Below are 15,410 nucleotides of genomic sequence, written 5' to 3'. Positions count from 1 at the left end.
CAATGGAAAATAGAAATAAAGGCAAATAGAGAGCAGGTCGAAGGTAGGTATAAATAAATGTATGTGCACTTAGAGTAATGATCCGCGTCATACAGACCACATGTGTCACAACAGTCTGTCGATATGTCAGTGAAATACAGACAGATTTGTAAACCACATTCGCGTGATTGTTACGAGTTGGGAATAAAGTGGTGCTATTAAGGTTTATACTGTATATGTTCCGACATCAACAAATTCCAGGTTCGGCTCAAGAAGAGAGATGCAGATTTATAGGTCGAAACAATTTCACTTCTTCACAATTACAAATATCTGAAGATCCTTGTGTGGATCAGGCATAGAGCGTCAGCTTCAGGGCTTCAAATCTGGAGTGAAGTAGTCGGATTTTACTTAAATATTGTTATTGTATTTTCCTTAGGAAATCCAAGAGAAATTTGGAAAAGAACTCACAATCCAAGGAGACGAAATCACATTCCTGAGATTTGCGTTTATATTCTTATTTTATCCGAGTCGACAGAAGATCTGGAGAAATTGCTGAATGGTATGGACAGAGTGTTGGGGAAGGAATACAAGATGAAAATAAATAAGTTAAAAACAAAGTTAATGGGGCGCAGTTGAATGCAGTGAAATGATTCAGGAAATATTAGATTAAGAAATGAAAACTTAAAGGAAGTAGATGAATATCGTTATTTCGTCTCGGTGTTTTCCAAATTCGTACGTTCCTCATCGGCAGATGTTTCATTCCGGGGGGCCATCTGGTGACGAATGAACGTACCACTTTCACTTCTATTATAACGTCAAATTCAAAAGCTCATTGTTAGAGAAGCCTTTCTTGTGGACAGTCGAGATTTTCTTCTGATGACGCAGAGCACAGTTCTCTGCGAAACGTAAAGAATTTCACCTTATTTTCTTGACATAAGTCCAAAAGCCTACATACCATGTCTATAAGCACGGGCCGTGAAAGCACCAGTGGCAACATTAGATGAATATTCTTACTTGGGTAGTAGAATAACTAACGATGGTAGAAGTAAGGAGGACGAAACATGCAAACCAGCAAAAACAAGTAAGACCTTTCTTAAGGAAAGAAATTTGCTCACTTCGAACATCGATACAGGAATTAGAAAGATGTTTTTAAAGACTTTCGTCTGGAGCTTGGCATTGTATGGAGGTGAAACTTGGCCGAAAGAAAGAGAATAGAAGCGTTTGAAATGTGGTGTTACAGAAGAATACTGAAGGTGAGATGGATAGATCGAATCACAAATGAAAAGATATTGAATCGAATTGGTGAGAGGAGATCGATTTGGCTATATTTGAACAGAAGAACGGATAGAATGATAGGGCACATCTTAAGACACCCAGGACTTGTTCATTTGGTTTCTGCAGGAAGTGTACTCGGAAAGAACGGTAGGGGTGGAACAAGGTATGAATATGACAAGAAGATGTAGAAGTTTCGTAGAAATGAATAGATTAGCCCAGGTTAGGCTGGCATGAAGAACTGCATCAAACCAGTATATGGACTGATGACTAAAACAACAAAACATTGCTTACTTTTTACTTCCCACTACCTAGTTTTACGGTTTTTCGGAGACACCGAGATGCCAGAATTTTGTTCCACAGGAGTTGTTTTGTGCGCCAGTAAATCTACCGACATGAGGCTGACGTATCTGAGCACCTCCGGATACCACCGAACTAGGCCAGGATCGAACCTGCCAGATTGTGGTCAGAAGGCCAGGGTTCTACCACCTGAGCCACTCAGCCCCGCAGAAGGATTCTTGAAAGGTGGAAAAGAAACCTTAACTCGCTGTTGCATATCGCACAGTGTCGATCTCTGATGACACATTCGATGTTTACAGGATATAATTAACCGAAAATCACCCATTGGTCACCCTATAGAGATCCGGCTTAGCATACCATGCGGTAAAGTGAAATGGAACGTCGAAATTGACTCATAGGCAGCCTAAATGACGTCATATTATAATAATTATTATTTTCTTCCGCTTTTCCCACATCTGTGGCGTGGCGGGTGCGAACTGTGTCCCATAAGTTAAGTTGGCCCTGTTTTGCGAATCGATGCCCTTCCTGACGCCACCTTTATATGGAGGGATGTAATCACTATTGCGTGTTTCTGTGGTGGTCAACAGTATAGTGTGTTGTCTGAATGTGAAGATGAAAGTGTTGGGACGAACACTAACACCCAGTCCCCGAGCCATAAGAATTAATTGGACGCCATTAAAATCGCCGACCCGGCTAGGAATCGACCTCAGCAGCCTTCGAACCGAAGGCATTGACGCTGATCATTCAGCCAATGAGTAGGACTATCATTATTATCATCTATGTAATAAAAGTGTTTACTAAAACAGCTTTGCCTAATCCGTCCGTCCATTCTCCTGGACCGATTTTCTTCATTTCTTGCTTTATTTTTTCAGGAATTATCTGCCAGTGAATCATGAGACATTGATGTGTCTCTAAGTTCAGCCAACTTCAAGTAATCATAAAATCAAATCCTTAAATGAACACTTCAATAATTGCAGGCGAAGGCTTACGTTAACTCGCAACACATTCTGTACTAAGCGGTTTGCTAGGCGATTAACACTTTCATTAATATTCTGATGTATGTGATCTTCATCCTTAGTAATGTGATTTCATGGGGTCACATTTAATTACTAACCTGTTAAGCCAGAGAGTATGCACATCCTCCGATTATGGAAGAATACTATTACGTGCTAGATACTGTTTGATTCTGTGACCTTCCCATGCTTCTAAATATACTTAACAGATGGCACAACGTTCCCAGTAACTTCCATGTTGCTAAAACAGTCTACGTACACACCCCTAGTGTTTATGCAAAACTCAGAGCTTAACCGTTGTGCAGGTTAGAGTATACGTGTTACCCGCTTCGGTAAGTTCACAGGAAAACAACCAACGATCGACAAGGCGGGGTTCAAGAGCCAAGGTTCAAATGATCCGTATCAGATTGCTTCTCAGATGCTCCGATGAGGCTAGATGTGGGCTGCTTTCAAAGATATTAACAACAATTAACGTTTCCCACCACAAAGTGGAATGGGTTCCAAGCAGTTCCTTTGCACGGGGATTTTGTACTAAGAACCTTTAAACATTGTAGTACATGATAATAATTTCATGTTATTTTAGTGTATAGCCCGTGGTGTAGAAGTATATTTTGTGTGCCTGTTAGTTAGAGGAGGCTAGTTCGACTCCCGAACAGTCCATGAATTCCAGTTCTGGATTGATCACTGCAACAGGGATTGCTCAACCTCGTGAGAGACTAACTTGCGAGCTGACTGATACGAAAGGCAGTGGATCCGGCTACTGAGGATGCCATCACGCCGATCAAGTTTTACCCCAACTATCTACATATTATCATCTGAACGTATAGCAGTCGTCCTGGTATAGCATGAACTAGCAGAACGCCTACAAGTTATGCAAATCTCTCTGCAGAACTGTCGTGCGTGTATATGGCACTTTCGCCTTGTACAAAGAAGTTTGCAGTCTAAACTATTCGTGCGTATAATTAGAAACTGTTCTGCGATTTGGCTGGAAGTGAAAATGAGAAAGCACAGAAAAGCATTCAAAAGACAGCCGACGATGGGGCCAGCCCACTCTACAGATCACGAGTTTCTCTTACGCCGCATTGCTAGGAAGTAAACCATAACTTTAACCCTAGAACTGGCAACTATCGAATATTCGACATGTTCCTATTTCTTCTCGCAATTTCCTCAGTTCTTCAACAAATGTCATGACAGTCTACTATTCTCGATAACCACAGCATATTTACAACCTCTTTGGGAGCAATTTAAGAAAAATAAATGGGTGCAGTTTACCGCCCATCTGTTTGAGCGCCATTTCCGTATTGTTTGTGAGCAAAACTTCACGGGCTCTGCTTTGCTATTCTATTTCATTTTATTTCGGAGTTTTCCATTTAGTACGACTTATTTACTTATTATCCGCGCACTTTTTAGTGATAGATTTACACCCTAGTGCTGAAGCGGTCGACTTTGGTTATCTTCGAGATTCGTATTGGCAACCTTTGAAACACAAACTAAGAATCGCTTATCATCGCTGTGCGACATCTGGCGTACACTTTAAGTACTCGTACTGTTGTTGTTTACACAGCAAAGCTAAACTATAGAATTCATGCTAGGAACACGTTTCGCAACGGGAAATGTTATATAGTATTAAATATTGTGTGTGTGACACAGTTGTTTGCTTAAAATAATAAAGGTTTATAAAATTCATATCGATCGATCACATTATCGATTCAATTCAGATTTCATTTCCATTCAGTTGGCAGTATTGACGGAACCCTTCTTACTTCTCCAACGAGTACAAAAATATATGACTAAAAAGTGCGCGGATAATATATATATTGTTATTTGATAGACTGTATACATTTCTAGTACAGTGTGTGTTTAAATATAGCATCTTAACTTCATTATGGAAAAAGAGTAATGAGTAGTGCAAAGTGACGGATCTGACTTTGAGGTTATTGAGAATGAACCTACAGATTAAGAGCTGGATTTGGAATGTTCATCAGCTATTTCTTTACATCAAATATCGGAGAGTGAACGTGATGACGAATAGACTGTACATTTTTTCTAGTGAAAACATTTATGCAATTTTGTTTCACCATGACAATCCTCGGTGTATTAGCTTTACGTAGGTATATAGAACTTCATAGATTTATTCCAAATCTTTCGGATATTTTTATTTTATTTAGATGAGGAAAAGCTGCCAAATATGGCTGTCACCACAAGAGTTAACATTGCCAATTCTAGGATTAACCGAGTCGTGTTACAGTGTAATTGCAGGTGCAATGTATATAATCTCTGTCGCTCCGAAAACAATCACGTCGTTCGTGTAACTACCGTGGAATGTATCTGATAAGAAAGAAGCCTTTATTTAACCTACAGCAACCAGTGGTTAAAACATAAAAATCGAACGACACAATCCCACACGCAATTCTGCAGATAGATATTGCGACAAAACAGGTAAGCAAATCAGAAAACGAGTTATTTTTCCCAAATAAACAACAGTCAGAATCTATGTACGTCTTAACACAACCTGGAATTTGCACAACGGTTATGCTATGACATTTGCATAAACATTTGGGGCACAGCCTATCAGAACCCCTAGAATTGATGTTAGTCTCACTACATTATGGAAGCGCGGGCTGCACGATACTTCCTATTGGGTCGATGCATAAGTTCGTAGGGTTCTTATATTTTATATTTTATTTTACTATCAGTGTCATGCAGTATAACTCACAATCACAATCACTCAGTGATGTATTCACCTCCACTCTCTATGACTTTCCGCCAACGTTCAGGTAGCAGTTAAATACCTCGCCTGTAGAACTGTTTTGGTTTTGATTGGAAGAAATCTGTTGGCCAGTGGTCAAGAGAATCTTCGTCAGGAAACACTTTACCCTGTATGTGGTTAGAAAGAGAGCGGAAGAGATGGAAATATGAGGGGCAAGGTTAGGAAAATAAGGAGGATGACAAAGAGGTTCCCAGCCAAGTTCAGCAATCACGCCTTTGGTCAGTTGTGCTCTGTACAGACGAGTGTTATCATGGAGCAATAAGACTGGGTGTTGTCTTTGTTTTTTGTTGGTCAAAGGCAGCGGCAAGCCGTCTGGTCACCATACACAGCAGAGGTAATCGTGACATTTTTCGGAAGAAGTTCACGGTGGATGCCATCTTTGTTCCACCAAACACACAACATGATTTTCTGCGGATGGGCACTATTCTTAGCACGGGGAGTTGCTTTTTTTGATGGGCTGAGCCACTCTTTCCTCTTCTTCATGTTGGAAGAAATCTGTTGGCCAGTGGTCAAGAGAAGCTTCGTCAGGAAACACTTTACCCTGTATGTGGTTAGAAAGAGCGGGGAAAAGATGGAAATATGAGGGGCAAGGTTAGGAAAATACGGAGGATGGACCATTTCTCGTCACCGGTGACAATGTTTGAAAGGAATGCTTCGTGCCTATCACAAGGCAACCGGTGCCGGGCAAGCAATGACGAACAGATGTTTACTGGTTCATTTTTGTTACTGCCACTTAGCACATGTGGTACCCATTTACCCAATTTCTGTACCTTACCCTTCGAATACAAATGGCGTACAATAGTTCACTGATCACATTCAAAACCTTGCGCCATTTCCCGCGTTGTTTGACGAGGATTCTTATGAAGCAACAAATTCAAGCGATTTTCGACGAAATCTGAAGGTTTTCCAGAACGTGGATCAGCAGACAAGTAAAACCGTCCTGCTCGAAAGCGGGAAAACCATTTTTGTGAAGTACTTTCAGCAATTGCTTCATTCCTGTACACTTCTCAAATTGTTCTCGCTGCTCCTGTTGCACTGGACCCTCAGTTAACCTGTGTCGGAAATGCTCACTTTTCTCAACTTGACATTCCATATCCGTTTGTCTGAAAAATATACAAATAATACGTTCACAAACAACAAAAACCTGTGTTTCACAACACAAAAACTCTAAACTCAGCTAAAACAACGGATTAACGATAAGCAATCACTTCACACCGCATTGTTGCCAACCCAAAGGAATACTGCACGAACTTACGCATGGATTACTAACCAAATTAATTTGCTTTCTAACCTATTACCGACTAAAAATTAGAGGCATGTTTATTAGTATATAAACCTATCACCAGGGCGACTAGAAAGGGATACAGATCAGTTCAGATGCCAGTTTTCTAATGGACATAAATAAAGAGTTATATACATGAATTATTGTATTTAGTTTCCATGATGCATTATCACTGTTCATCTGTATATATAAAGTAAGAGTTTTTTTCTGTACATTCTGCTAATTTACAGTATTTTTGTATATCATGTCTACAGGAACATGAAAATGCACTCCTTTATTTTCGTCATCTCGGTATGTATGTATGTGCATCGCGAGAAAATGGCAGAAGAGAATTAATTGAAAATTGGGATCTAAAGTCAGTGAATGAGGTACTAAAATATAGGCCATAAATAATTTCATTCACGCTGAGTGAAATGGTAGTTTAGGTGAAGATCTAAAATTAAATTCTCAAATATCTATGCCATTATTGGTCGTATCAACAAATACTACATAACAGAAGTAATATATAATTAAATTTCCGATCATTTATGTCTTATAAATTTTTACCGTACCGACTATAACAGAGATATTCATGAATTTCGATTTTTGTTGCTAAGTTTATATCGAACGACGAGAAAATGCGTGAACAGAACTTAATGAAAATGGGAATTGTAAAGTCTGGTAATAAACCACTCCAGTGTAGGTTACAAATAAATATATTCTCGCTGGATGAAATGGTAGTTCAGGGGAAGGCGCCTAAAATGTATTTCTTAAATACCTGTGTTGTCAGTCCTATCGAAACGTATTACATAACAAAAGTTATCTAGAATATAATTTACATCATTTATGCCTTATGCAGTTTTACGGTAGGGATTATGATAATAGAATTCATGATGAATTTATACTTTTGTAGCTTAGTCTATATCGACGCCGAGCGTTGGTAAAATACACTTCAATTATTTTAACTCGCTATATTTTTTTTTCACTCATTGTCGTAAGGTGTAAAAGCGTTTGGTCATAGGTTCATGTCGACAAGGAAAATTGTGAAGATGATTATAAAAATGAGAAGATCGTCGTAAGGGAACGATCGATCCAAGAATAAGACAAGAAAGAAGTCATTAAATAAGGAAGGAGTCCCTTTATATTAGATGCCCTAACATCACAGAATCGGAAGAAAACTAAATCTGAATGACTATAATATCGGAAGCTCATAAAACTGATCACCAGTAGCGTTACATTGACTATTGTTGTGATGTGATTTGTCTCTTCTGCTGCCACTCATCTCCAGTAGATGGGATGAGTAAAGCAGCTTGCCTGAATATTAGCGGAACGTAGCACATGCTGTATGACTATCTTGTCAACTACGAGTACTACAGCGATTCAAGTACAAATTTAAGTTCACATTGATTCCTAGCAAAGCTCGGTCAAGCAGGTACCAAGCCCAAATATGAGGAAATAATATTTCGTTATACTGAGGTTCTATGCAGGATGTGTTCATGAAGACTGTTTAAAGCTCTAACTTCCCTCACGAGCGACATTTTATGAGACCTGTTGTGTTCCGTTTAAACAGAGCTCCCTGTGAACAACCATGACCAGTTAACACGAAAAGCACAGCTACCTCTATTAGCGTTAAGTAAGTCACTCACAGTATCGATATTTTGATTTTTCTCTTGCATGACGTGCAGCGGAGAACTTGCGATAATATTGAAACAAGTGACGCACGCGACGCGATGCGGGTTCCAGAAATAGAACACAAGTGTACTTGTGTAAGTACGTGTCGGCTTGTTTTCATTCCATGCATCAAAATACGGGTAAATGGCCTCCGCGGTCCAGAAATATGATATGGATCTAATTATCGTAAACAAGATGAACTTATTGCGAATATGTTATAGCGAAAAAATTGTTCGCAGACTTCTTTTCGATTCTGTCTGGCATGTTTGGTGCCCGGCTCCATGGCAAAATGGTTAGCGTGCTGGCCTTTGAGCACAGGAGTCACGGGTTCGGCAGGGTCAGGAACTTTAATCATAATTGGTTAATTCCGATGGCACGGAGACTGGATACATGCATCGCCTTCGTCGTCATTTCAGCCCCATCACGGGCGTTAAATCAAATGACCTGAACCTGGCGAGGCAAACTTGTCCTCGGACACTCAAAGCCATACGCCATTTAATTTCATTTCATTTGGTATTGTTGGTATATAAACAAACAAATGCGAAACAATTGGCACAAAACTCCCTGCAAAACTAGGAGCATGTCAAGTGTATCGTAGGAGGAAATGGATGTTCTTAAATAGCTAGCAGTGAAATAGATGTGTATTAGTAATTAAATAGCAAATTAACATTATTTTAGATTTAAATATTACTCAAATTAATCATTTTTACAAGTTTCTTTACGTCGCACCGACACAGATAGGTCTTACGGTGACGATGGGATAGAAAAGGACTAGCAGTGGGAAGGAAGCCATTGTGGCCTTAAGTAAGGTACAACCCTGCCTGGTGTGAAAATTGGAAACCACGGAAAACCATCTTCAGGTCTGCCAACAGTGGGGTTCGAACCCACTATCTCCCGAATGTAAGCTCACAGCTGCGCGTAACCGTTTACATTGTAACTCAAATTTCTTACTCGTATCATATTTTAATGCAGGTGAATTTACGGTTAGAATGTTGGTTTTGGGGTCCGACTCCTTGGCTGAATATTGAGCGTTGAGGCCTTCGGTTCAGAGGATCCCAGGTTCGATTCCCGGCCGGGTCGGCGATTTTAATCGCTTCTGATTAATTGTTCTGACCCGGGGACTGGGTTTTTATGTTTCTGTTTGTCCCAATACTTTCCTCTTCATATTCAGACAACAGACTACACTACAAACCACTAAAAAACCACGCAATAGTGATTACATGTCTCCACATAGGGTTGGCGTCAGCAAGGACATCCAGCCGTAAATCAGGGCCAAATCTACATGCGTCATCGTTTCCCCGACACCACTGTAACCATGTTCGTGTTTTTATATTAAGTCAGTAGCGTCATCTTCTCACTGTGCGCTTTCTTCCTGTAACTAAGAGCTTGAGAAAATATCGTATCAAGTGAACACCGTTCTACGAGTAATCCTCAGTCCAAAATTAAAATTCTTGAACTCTGCGGTAAACGAACGAGGGGCTTGGAATAAGAGACAGGCGCGCTACTCTACACCACACGACTGGCTAATAACAATAATAACAATAATAATAATAATAATAATAATAATAATAATGTGGGGATTTACCGGTTACCTCCATCGGGCGCGTCCCATTGGAATTGGGGAAGCTCGCTGGCTCTGCCGCCAGCAGAGTCAGAGGGTAATAGGGAAATAAAATACCACCGTCAGAAAAAAACTGGTCCCTTGCCAGGGTTACGGCGAAGACTGGTAAATGACCAGAAGCCAGAAAACATCTTGAGGCAACCTCTAGGGCTAACAACCCTAGTTGTAAAAGGATGGGTACCCGTCCAAAGCAAAGTCAAGTCAAAAAGCATGATTGCACAACAATTCAAGAAACATACCCCAGGGGGTAAATCTTCGGATAAATCCCTCGTCGTGAACACCACGGCGCACGAGTCTCGTTCGGATTCTGGGGGAGACTCGACATCATGCATAATGCCTATTGCTCATGATAAAATGTTTCGTAAAATTTGTTGTACAATTAATTTTATAAAAATTTGGTGAAAACAAGTTGTGTTGCTCACGGTAAAATTATTTTATAAAATCCGTGGAAGCATCACGATGGCCATCTATGAATCACTTCTGAACTAAATGTGTATGTGCTGCCATCTATCGATAAACTTTTATACCAAGAACAACCTACGGTGTGTTTGAGAGTATGGCTCCAACAAACAAAGCAAAACTTGCTGCTTTAGCTGCAATTTTATGTTGTACAGTGGTAAAAAGGAAGAAAAGAAATGCCAGGAAATCCTGGACTCGGGATTGGATCAAAAGAAGAGAAGAAGGTAGAAGATTGCTGTCCTTGGTCGAAAATTAGTTGAGGTTAAAAGACCATTCATATAGGAATTTGGCGATTGTGTTTTCTGCCTCTCTCCTTGCATTTCTGTTGTGGTAAAGTGGCGTTTTAACCTCGTACAAACATGAATATTCCTGGTATTCGTCCAGTAAAACACTAAGAGCTTCCTTAGTCCACCCGGATCCTGTCATTTTAGAAAGAAGTGTTTGTTTACAATCAAGCTTCACAAACTTCTCACGACGTAGCGCCAGCATCATCGTGATGTCAGCTTCGCTGATTGGTTCGTTTCGTTAAATTAATTTTACGGAATAGAACATGTCCTATTTTATGAAAAGTTTTATCAAAGGTTTTATAAAAGTTGAATTTGACCGTGAGGAACAGAAATTTTACAAAATTAAGTTATTGTACAATAAATTTGACAGAAAATTTTACCGTGAGCAACAGGCATAAGACGAATCGGAGCGTCTCAGTGTACCCCGAAGAGTCAAAAACTCAGGCCAAAATCTAAAACCTTTCTAGCAACTTTCAACATAAATTCACTTACACAAACTGGCAAGCTGAAAACCCTCGCCAAAGCTCTTCACGAAAATCAGATATCCATAATGGCCCTACAGGAAACAAGGTACCCAGATGAAGAGATCTTTGAATCCGAAGGCTACCGATTTTTCAAGAGCAAAGCGCAAAGGGAAATCCTCAACGGAGCTGTGATGCTTGGAACCGCGTTTGCTGTTAAAACCAAGATCCTTAAATCGGTTGCAAATTTCGAACCTGTGAATGACAGATTGTCTATACTCACAATTAAATGCGCGAACAAAGCCTAAGCCCTAGTTAACGCACATGCTCCTACAAACAATAAGAACAAGTCTGATCCAGACGAAGTTGATAATTTCTGGGACCTACTGGATGAAAAATTAAACAAAATCCCCAAACACCATGTCAAGCTTGTTTTGGGTGACTTCAATGCCCAACTAGGTCGTGAACAGAAGTACCAGAGAGTTATAGGAAATTACCCTGCTCACAGAAGAACCAATCCCAACGGCAAAAGACTGGTGTCCATTTGCGAAAATCACAACCTGCAGGACATGTCGACCCACTTTCGCCATCCACCCAGAAAGCAAATGACCTGGCGTTCTCCCGTCCAAGCTCTCGGAGAGTTCCAAATTGATCATGTTGCAATCTCCAGGAGAAACAGCCCTGAGATTATGAATGTCAAGGTAAAGAAAGGCATCAATGTGGCCTCAGATCATTATATGTCTCTTATCAAATTCAAACCAATTCCCGCAAACACAAGGAAGACAACCAAACAGATCACACGCTTCGACAATGATAAACTTCGGCAAAGGGTCGAGGAGTTCCAGGAGAAGGCTAGACCAAATGACACTGACTTTAACAACGCCAAAAGTCTCCTTGTTGAGGCCGCCAAAGACGTTGCAGAAATCACGAGATGCAAAAAGCATGCCTGGTGGAATGGTACCTGCGAATCAGTCCTCCAAGAAAGACTCAATGCGTGGAAACAGTACTACTCTACGAAATCAGAAAATGATTGGGAAACCTACAAAACCCAACGTGCCCAAGCAGCTAGGGTGTTCAGAACTGAGAAACGTAAATATGAAGAATCTCTCATTGAAAAGATAGAACAAAACTTTAGGAAGAATGAAAGCAGAGACTACTACAGAGCCTTCAAACGCAAACTCACTGGCTATAAACCACCACCTCTATGCTTTGAGCGAAAGGACGGCACACTGGCGACATCAAATGAAGAAAATTGCAGCATTCTGGCAGATTACTTCAAGAATTTACTTAATTGCTCTAAACCTCAAAGTGCCATTGAGACCAAGGAACCCTTATTCAGGTACCCAGATTCCAGACCACCCAACAGAGATGAAATCAAGCGCCACATTGCCCGTCTCATAAATAACAAAGCGCCGGGGGAAGACTCAGTAGTAGCAGAACTATGGAAATATACCCCAGAGGAATCACTTGATATCTTGCAAAAGCAAATAGAAGAAATTTGGAACAAGGAGGCCCTACCCGAAGATTGGAAAATAGCTTTGATCCATCCATTACACAAAAAAGGCAGCATGAAGAACATCAACAACTACAGAGGAATATTTTTGCTACCCGTGACTTACAAAATTCTATCACTTGCCATCCTGGAGCGTTCGGAAGCACAAGTCGAACATCAAATAGGTGAATACCAAGGAGGGTTCAGAAAAGGTCGCTCAACAGCTGAACAGATCCAAAATCTCAAAACGATCATCAGATATTGTACACTAAGGTCCAAGCAGTATGTGTCTGTCTTTGTGGACTTTAAGAAAGCCTACGACTCCATTGACCGGGAAGTCCTGCTAAACATCTTAAATGAATTTGGAGTTGATTTGAAACTGCTGGCATTAATTAGAGCCACCCTGACCGATACAAAATCCAAGGTGAAGTTCCACGGATGTCTCTCGCATTCTTTTGACATCAAAACAGGAGTCCGACAAGGTGATGGGCTATCCCCGATACTCTTCAACTGTGTTCTTGAAAAGATCATCAGAACCTGGCGGGTGAGATTACAGGAAATCAACTACAGTCCATTGAGAATAGGAACCAAATCCAAGGGGATCGCAACAGACTGCTTAGCATTTGCCGATGATATTGCTGTTCTCTCAAACGACATAGAAATCTCTAGAGCTCAAGTTGAAATTTTAAAGGAAATTGCTGAACAAACTGGTTTGCAGATATCGTTTGAGAAAACAGAAGTAATGACTAACATCAAAGAGGCTCCACCAAAACTCCACACAAAATACGGGGACATCACCCGAGTAGACAAATTCAAATACCTGGATGAGATCATCATGAAAAATGGACTGGACAAAGAAGCACTTCAGGAGCGAGTACGCAAACTGGAAATAGCCTACCAAACATCCCGCACAATCTACAACAAAAAATGCCTTTCCCAAAACACCAAGATACGTTACTATGAAACAGTTCTGAAGCCAGTAGTTCTATATGCAGCCGCAACCCTGTCTCTAAATGCCAACAAAGGACTCCTTGAAGAACTGGAGAAAAGAGAACGCAAAATTGTGAGAGGAATCTTGGGATCAAAGTACAGAAATGGAATCCATCAAAAGAGATCCAACAAGGAAGTCTACAGCAAAATAGAGAAAATTACCGACACAATCAGAAAAAGACGGGCACGATTTTACGGTCATCTGAAAAGAATGGACGGAAGAAAGTTAACTAAAGAAATCTTTCACTTTTTTGATTCAAACCCCAAAACCACAATTCCCTGGTTTAGAAATACCAAAGAAGACCTGCAAATGCTACATATCTCAGCTGAAGACGCCCTTAACAGAGATCTCTTCCGCAAGAAAATATTGACGAACGGGCTAAACCGAGACGAGCAGCCGAAGAGAAGACACGGTGCCCCTTGGACAGAGGAGCGTAAGCAGGCCCACTCACAAAGAATGAGGGAAATTTGGGCTCTAAAGAAGGCCAAGTTCAGTCTCAAATGCAACAAGACTTAACGTGGTCCTTGATGGCCCCAGCGAATTATATAATAATAATAATAATAATAATAATAATAATAATAATAATAATAATAATAATAATAATAATAATAATAATAATAATAATAATAATAATAATAACACTAGAATGAAGCACTACCAGACAGCCATCAGCCCTGAAGCCTTATACGCTTCAGAATATCGAATAGTCAACAGGAAAGGACTGATAACGAACTCTAAATCCAGGAGAGAAAAGGATTGATGAATATATTAGTATCAGTCAAGGAAGGGAGCGAATTCCAAAAGTGACCCAAACCAATAGCTCTACAAATACTGTGAAAAACATCAAGGACTGTTCGGTTTTCAAGAAGGAACCCATACACATAATAAACGCGCGGCTTGGACGTACAGTGCATCAAAGTGTGAGATGGGTGCGCGCTCCGCATGTCGTCAATAGACCCAACATGAGTAGCACATCGGGCTCATTACAAACGGAGTTCGAACTGTGTACCTCATACGTCAGTGCAGAGCCTAAATCTGCGATGCTGAGCCTCACGCACATGACCCAATACGTGCGGTTGTCTTTGAAGAATTTCAATCGCTCCGCGGACTCGAGCAATAAGGTTCTCCGCTGCCGTTTCAGGAGTGTCATACATCATACCTACGTGGAACTGTCCGGCTTCTCTTAGTCGTCTCTCGATGGCCACGAACGTGGAATGATGCGCGGTACGCTGTTTGGGAAACGTTCCGCACACAATCTTGCAGCAGCTCTACCACTGCAATCCGCTTTGCCGTATGCAAGCACCATGTCGATCATTTATGCGGCTGTGTACTGGTACATGTCGCACTGCTGTTAACACTACAGTACACAGATGGCTAAAGGGTTGCATACCTTCCGTATTAAGACACCAAATCGGAACAAATTGTCACAACCGTTCTCAGACTTCGACGCTCTCCAGCACCCAAACAGTGCATTTCCGGACAGGGGCTCCTACTTGAGAACCGATCAGTCCGCCAACCCCCACAACATACTAAGCCTTGTCGGTGTTTTTGGGTTTATAATGTCCTTCATTTTCTCACATTTTATGAGCCTTACCTTCCTTCTGTGGACTCATTCGTTTTTCTTTCCATTTATCGGAACTCTTTATCCCATCTGTGGGTGAAGTCAGACGAACCCTGCATGTCGTAAGAGGCTACTAAGAGGGGAACAACTGAGGAGTCTGTACTCGCTCGATATTTTTGTATTTAAACGAACAGAAATGCTGAAATTAGGAGCATGTGAAAATACCAAATGGACCAACATAAGTACAATAGCTAGCAGTGGAATATATTCGT

General features: G+C 40.7%; 1 protein-coding gene across 3 annotated transcripts in view; it reads right to left on the bottom strand.

Annotated features, from left to right (window-relative positions):
• The window catches only part of Dh44 (diuretic hormone 44), a 641,673-nt gene that overhangs the window by 459,827 nt on the left and 166,436 nt on the right, over positions 1–15,410 (bottom strand). The gene's annotated exons all lie outside the window — the stretch shown is intronic.

This window comes from Anabrus simplex, chromosome 14, assembly GCF_040414725.1.
Source record: "Anabrus simplex isolate iqAnaSimp1 chromosome 14, ASM4041472v1, whole genome shotgun sequence".
In the NCBI taxonomy this organism is placed as follows: domain Eukaryota; kingdom Metazoa; phylum Arthropoda; class Insecta; order Orthoptera; family Tettigoniidae; genus Anabrus; species Anabrus simplex.
The sequence above is the reverse complement of the archived record's forward strand: the minus strand, read 5'-3'. Positions and strand labels throughout refer to the sequence as shown.